The 6,766-nt window shown below is 44.8% G+C and overlaps 1 pseudogene; it reads left to right on the top strand.

The window, feature by feature from the left end:
• Nucleotides 1–479: 479 nt before the first annotated feature.
• On the top strand, nt 480–4,937 carry LOC119532777 (annotated as a pseudogene).
• Nucleotides 4,938–6,766: the final 1,829 nt, after the last annotated feature.

The following is a 6,766-nucleotide window of genomic DNA, read 5'->3' as shown; positions in this document are numbered from 1 at the left end:
TCTCATGTGTTGTCCAAAAAATGTGTGTGTGTGTGTGTGTGTGTGTGTGTGTGTGTGTTAAATAGTCCTCTCCTGATTCATAAGCTTTGAAGGTACTACCCAAACTGATATGGGGAAATTCAAGGCCAAGGTCACTGTTTATTAGCTTGCAGAGCTGCCAGCAGGCAGGGTCTGGATGTTATGACTTCTAAAGGTTGTTCTTTCTACTTCAGTCTCCTGCTGAACAGGGTATTTTGGGGAAGCTCAGTAGACCATAGCCCACCTCCTTTAGTCTTTTTGACCAGCTTCTGGCAGGGAGCAAAGTGCCCCTCTGTTTCTTGCAGCTTTCTGCACTGTCAGGGATGAGTACCAAGAAAGAGGCCCTTTAAAGGCAGAGCATATCAGCAGGAATCTTTCGTTTCCCTGATTTGTTAAAAATTAACCTTTCCTGACACCTAGGTGGGAAAGTAGAGGGAGAGTATGAGGAGGGTAGTTAAAGGATGACCAAAGACTTGGAGAAGGGCCATTGCTCATTCTATCTCTGCACCTGTGGTTCAGGTGCCATCAGTCCTGTCGGGAGGCAGGGAGAAGGACCACAGGCCTTGAGACCCCCTTCAGATGGTGTGGGCCCAGCCTGGAAGCTGGGCAGCTCTGAAAGGGAAGAGGTGTGGGAGGGGTTAGGAGCTAAGCGTGAGGCTCTGGGCCTGCATGTGTTGCTGAGGTCTCTGATTCGATTCGTCTGACTCAAGCTGGGAGGGAGATGGGTGTTTTCTGAAAGCAGGGAATGAATCAAGCTGTTTTTCCTCCCACGTCCTAGCTACCAGGCTCTGAGAGTCACCGGCATGAAGGCACACGCCATGTGACCTCAGCCAGTAATGGCGTAAGGACTGGACATGAAAATTCCAGAGAGAGTTTCACACACACACACATACACGGCCTTACCTCAAGGCATAACCTACAGAAGAAAGTGTTTTAGGGTAGGGCAGTTGAAGAGTTCACAACCAGACCTTTTTCTGAGATCTGTGCCTCTTGTCCCAGCAAAAACACACCTACAGGTAGACATGCTACCCTGGGTTGCAGCTAAAGTTCAGCAGAGCCCCTGCTGCCTGCTCTGCCACCTGCTTTTTCATTCCTAAAGTAAAATAACAGGGAAATGCCATTGGAGTTTGGAAAGAGAATTTATATAACTCCTAAATATTATGGGCTGAAGAAAATGGAGTCCAGGGGATCAGGTTTGCATTGGAGTCATATAACAGCATCCTTAGGAAGTCATAGCTCTCCTTATGTGGTGGAGAACCTGCACTGTTTCTTGAGAGAGGGAATGCTATGGGCTTGGGGTGGGAGTAGAGCAGGAGGGGGCAGAAGGGATGTGCAGCACTCTATTGATATTAGCAGGAAGTAATAATGAAGAGAAGCCTTGAGGAAATTACCCCAGGGCATTTGTACTGTTGTCTAAATTCCAGAATCCATTTTGCTTCTATTTATGCCCAATATCACTTATGGGAAGAGTTCCTGCTAATAACTCTCTACCCTTAGAAATCAAACTCAAATTCTATTTTTAGACCCAGCTGCTTCTTGAAATGTTGGCCTGGGAACTGGCTTATTGGCAGATGTCAGGTGGGCATGAGTCCTTAGCTTAAACTGGGCAACCTGAGTTGTTTGGTTTTGGGCTTGAAAATATACTTCTGGCAAGTTTCATGCAAATTACTCCCAGGAGCTGATCCATAGCCACAAAACAGCCTCAACAAAAATCTTCTCAACCTTACCTCCAGGAAGCACTTGACTTTTGCTAACCATGATCTTAGAGAGACTTCCAGTCAGTCAAAAAGGCAAGTCTAGCCTCATACCGATGTGGCAACTCTGGATTCTCTCCAATGTGTGGATGCTCCCCAAAGATCCTCTTTGGGGAGATATGCTTCCACCCCCACCCCATCCCCAATTTGCCATGTTCTCTCAGATGCAGGCTCACAGTTAGACAGACACATGGTGGGGAGCAGGGGGTGATGAACACAAAATTTCTTACCCTTCCATTCTCTCCTCATCAGCCTATGTGATATAGTTTCAACTCAAAGAAAGAATAAAACTCAAACCTCTCCAAAGCCCACCACTTCCTCTTGACTTCTCCTAGAAAAACATTTCTCTCATCTCATTCTTGTCTCTATCTTCGACGGGTAATTCTCTTTTTCCTGGAAGTGTCTGGTGAATTCAGTGCCCAGATCCTCTCTCTCTGCTTCTAGGATGGGCCCCACAGAGAGCAGGAGAGGGGAGGCGGAGCACAATGATTAAGAGAGCCAGCTCAGCAGTCGGGCTGCCTGGGGGCCGCACCCAGCTCTCACTGTGTTTGCTTGTAAACATTGGCTGTTAGCCCTTTTTTGCCCCTGCGTCCTCATGTCAAATGGGAATGACAATAACCCGCTGCCTTATAGGGCTGAAGATTAAATGAGGCATGTATATAAAGTATACAGCAGGTGCTCAATAGGCATGAGCTATTATCTAGTGGGCTTTAACTCCTTGAGAGCAGGGTCCCTACTTATTTTTTTTTTAAATCACATTGTATCTCTAAGTGCCTAGCATAGTGCTGGCATATAGTAAGCACCCCAAAATTATTTGACCGGTGTTAACTGAATGAGTGAGAAGGACCTTGAGGCAAAGAGTTCTTGCTGGTGTCCTCCTGTAAGTACAACTCTTCCCTTAGAAGGTTACAAGGAAAGTCTCCCTGTCCAGAACCTTTGTGCTAAGGAAACCACTGACACATCAGTCATAATGTGACCCCTGGAGCCAGGTGGGTAGAAGGCTATTAGCTAGAATATTACGTGCACAGTCGATGTAGAAGGTAAAGATGGTTTCATGTAGCTTAAGGGAGAGAAATCATTTTGAGGGGTTCCTGTAGTATTATTTTGACTTCCATTTATTTTATATTATTTCTCTGATGACTATACATGAATAGATATTGCCAAGTTGAATTCTCTGACCCCTGTACTAGAGGCTAGATTTGGATAGAGGCTAATTTGTGGAGCCCTTTGAAAGGAGTCATAAAGGAGGGATGTTTCTTGTCCCAAGTTGTGGCATGTGGCTATACTTTTGGAGCTGGGAAAGGAGAATCAGGTAGAATATTACATAGTAAACTAACTGGTCATTTTCATTATTAAATATTTATTTTCCCCAAGTAAGGGTTTTTACTGCAGCTTCTGCTGGCTTAAGACAATGAAAGTCCAAAAATCCAGCTTTATCGGGACTTCAACTCTCTAGGATTATAAGATTTGTCCTGACTTTTGGCTTTATTTTGTTGATAATGTTTAATTGTATTTATTTCTGCTTTCTAGGAAACTGTCCGGGTTATATGCTTTCTATCTGTCTCTTGGCCATTATTACTTTTACTTATACTGGAAACCTTTATCAATTACAAATTAGCCAATTAAAGGAGGAAGTCCTTGATGTAAAAACACCATCACACAGTATTTGATCTCTGAAAGTCTCTGGGGGAAAAGAACCTGAATTAATCAGCATAGAAACACTACTAGAGCCTGTTAAGAGTGTGTCACCAAAATCCATTAATGCCGCTACAAGTGAGCTGATCCACCCGGATACACTCACTCCTCTGATCCAACTGAAATTCATCCTGAAAATCTGTTTCTGCAGCTAGTGATGGAGACACAAATGCTGGGCTATTGGGACTTTGCAGATTGCTTTCAATATTCCAAATGCCAAACCATCAGAATTTTAAAAATTTTGATTTTCCAAATAACACAACATCAGGACATGCAGACTAGGAAATGCCAGTTAAAAGACATTTATTATGTGTGCTTTCTGCCTTGCTGTTTTTTCCAGAGGCAGCAGAAGAGAAAGAAGTGACACCAGGGGAGAAATGAGGACAGGCCTAACCACAGCATCACCTACAGACTGTGAACCCTGAGGCTGGGAAGCAGTGTTGGAAATGGGTCCGCAGCACTGCCTTTGGATAGCTGGGCCTGACTTTCCAGGTACTTCCGAACACTTGACGAATGCTTGTGAGAAGAATTCTGCTTCCTGACTCTGAAGGTCCTGGCGTTTTTTGGGCAGCTTCATGGCTGGAGCTGTTGTGGGCTCCATGGAGGCTGGGCTCAGAGCCCAGCCGCTCCCCTAGAGTCAAGGCAATGAGGCGGGGAGGGCTCTGGCCAGATCTGCCAAATAGGCCCTCTGGGAGTAATTTGGATTCTCTTTAATTGAGAGAGAGACTAGGTGTTACACTAATCATGCCCCCATTTTAAGATTAGGCAAAGTGGGTACCTAAATGGGTTCTTGAACATATACCCAAAAGCGAGGTAATAGAATAAAAATGTGCCACAAGTACTGACAAAGACTTGAAGGTGTTGGGATAGCACCTGGACCTTTGATCCTACCTCAGACTGCAGACGAGGGAAAGAAACCAGTTAGTTACCAGGTCATTGGTGAGGGCAGCGTGCAGTCCCCTCAAACCTTCATAAGTTGATCTTGGCTTGCAGAAGACCAGTTTTTACTGAACTGCTGGTGCTAGAGGCCTTTGTGGTGCCCATTGAGGCCACTGGCTTTCAGTCCCGTTTAACTGAATTCCAAGTGAACCTCCAGGAGGTAGACAAGTTGTCAGGACTGGTGTTTTTCTCACACTTGGATGGAACTAAAGATATTAGGTATACCTGTGCTGTGGACACCTATAAGTTTCTGGGCTTCCAGGAGTTTACTCTGCAGCTGAGTACAAGAAAGATTGAAGGAAAGTGATCAGTGCTCAGACTTGAAATGATCATGAAAAATTTGAAGAGAGCAGGGATTGAACCAATGATTAGTTCATCAGTCTCCATAAGAAGAAACTAGAGGAATTCAAAGCTGAGAAGTCAGGAGCACAGGAGAAAAAACCATCCTTGTTTGTATTTCAAAAGATGTGTGATATCATCTATAATGAAGCAGGCGCACACTTTTTTAGTGGTGTTGCTTTAAGTAAATGATGGAATCCTAAAAAAAGAAAAGAAAAGAACCCTTGTGAATGATGGATTTTTAGGTGAGGGCGTCTTTGAAGCCATGCACACAGTACGAAGTGTGTAAGCTCTGGCAGGACAGAATTTGTTTCACTAAGATTAGTACCCAGACAATGATGATGCAGGTTATAAGTGTTTTCATAGGAATAAACACATGGGAAGGACACTGGATAAGTTAGGCTTAGATTTGGCTGTATGTGGCCAAAACCCCAAAATAATAGTGGTTTAACCCAAATAGAAGTTTATTTCTCTCTTATATAAACAAAGGCAGGAAGCACGCAGTTCAAGGCTATACAGAAGCTCCACAAAGTCTTTACGAGATGAACCAAACCCCTTTCCAGTTCAAGTTTCCACCACCCCTTAGGGTATGGCCTGTGTGTCTTCATGGTCCAAGATGGTGGATAGAGATTCAGTCGCGATCATATTCAAACGGAGGAAGGATAAGAAAGGCATGTCCCCTTCCTATACAGTTACATCCCAGAAGTAGGGAACATTTCCATTTTCATGTCATTGGCCAGAACTTAGCCAAATGGCCACATCTAGCTGCAGAAGATGCTGAAAAGTGTAGTATTTCTTCCAAGAAGCCATATGCTTAGCTAAACATTAAGGGTTTGGTACCAAGAAGGAAAAAGAGAAAGAATATTGGGTGGAGTATTAGCAGTGTCTACCACAGATCTGAATTCAACCATGGGACATGAGAAAAGACCTCCTGAAGGAGGTGATGTCTGAAAACAGAATGAAATATAATTCAGGGCTCACCCAGATGAAAGGAGTGTGGGACAGAAGGAAGGGAAAGCAGGTGTGAGGTCCTAGGTGAGAGGAAGTATGGCATGCTCAAGGAACTAAAAGTCACTCCTTCTGGCTGGATTATAAAGAGGAAGGCAGAATTCACTCCTCAGGCCAGTCCTTACTCTCCAGGATTACTCTCACAGATCTGGCTCTCTTCCTTGCCTCTTGATGTATTTTATTCTACAAGTTTATAATGAATGGCCATTCCCTCCAGGGTAGGAACAGAAAGAGGACATGGTACACCCTATCCATGTTAAGAAAGCCCCCCAATTTTTTTCTCAAAATAAGAGAATCAGATTTCTCTTATTTGGAGCAGAATGAAAAACAAGGAATCTTATATTGGAGAGGCACCAGGGAGGGGATGGGAGATGAAGGACCCAAGAAGCTCCCTTTTGTCCCCTCCACCTGGGAGCTCACCTCATGTCGTGACAATCACAACCAGGATCTGTGAACTGGGAGACAGAAGCAGGGGTCACTAGGAGATCGCAGAGGCACTTCCAAGCCAACCTGTCTAAGACTGAACTCGTGCTCTTAGTCCCAAATCCATCCTTCATCCAATGTTTGCTGTCTATGTGAATGTACCTCCACACATTCCAAAGCTCAAGCAAGGAAGTCAGGATGCAGCCCGGACATCTCTCTCTTCCTTGTCCCTCACATCCAACCACCCACATGCTCTAGTGATTTTGCCTCCTCAATAGCTCTCACATCTGCCTACCCCACTTCATCACCACTGCCCCATGCTAGTCCATGCCACTACCATCTACTTCTGACTTACAGCAGTAGCCTTCTTTGGTTGCCTTGCACCTGCTCAGACCCTCTACTCTCTGATCATACCGCAGGAATGTTGTCGTTTCACGACATAAAATGGATCATGATCCACCACACCCCCTCCCCACCACACAAAATCTGGTGGTGGTCTCTGCCCCAATCAAGATAGCAGAATGAGACACTTCAGGGCTCCAGACCCTCCATAGAAGCTTTAAACAACCAACAAATGGCAGATACAGAGT

The sequence above is a fragment of the Choloepus didactylus genome, chromosome 4 (genome assembly GCF_015220235.1).
Source record: "Choloepus didactylus isolate mChoDid1 chromosome 4, mChoDid1.pri, whole genome shotgun sequence".
NCBI classification, from domain to species: domain Eukaryota; kingdom Metazoa; phylum Chordata; class Mammalia; order Pilosa; family Megalonychidae; genus Choloepus; species Choloepus didactylus.
Note: the sequence above shows the minus strand (reverse complement) of the source record. Positions and strands in the feature narration are given on the sequence as shown.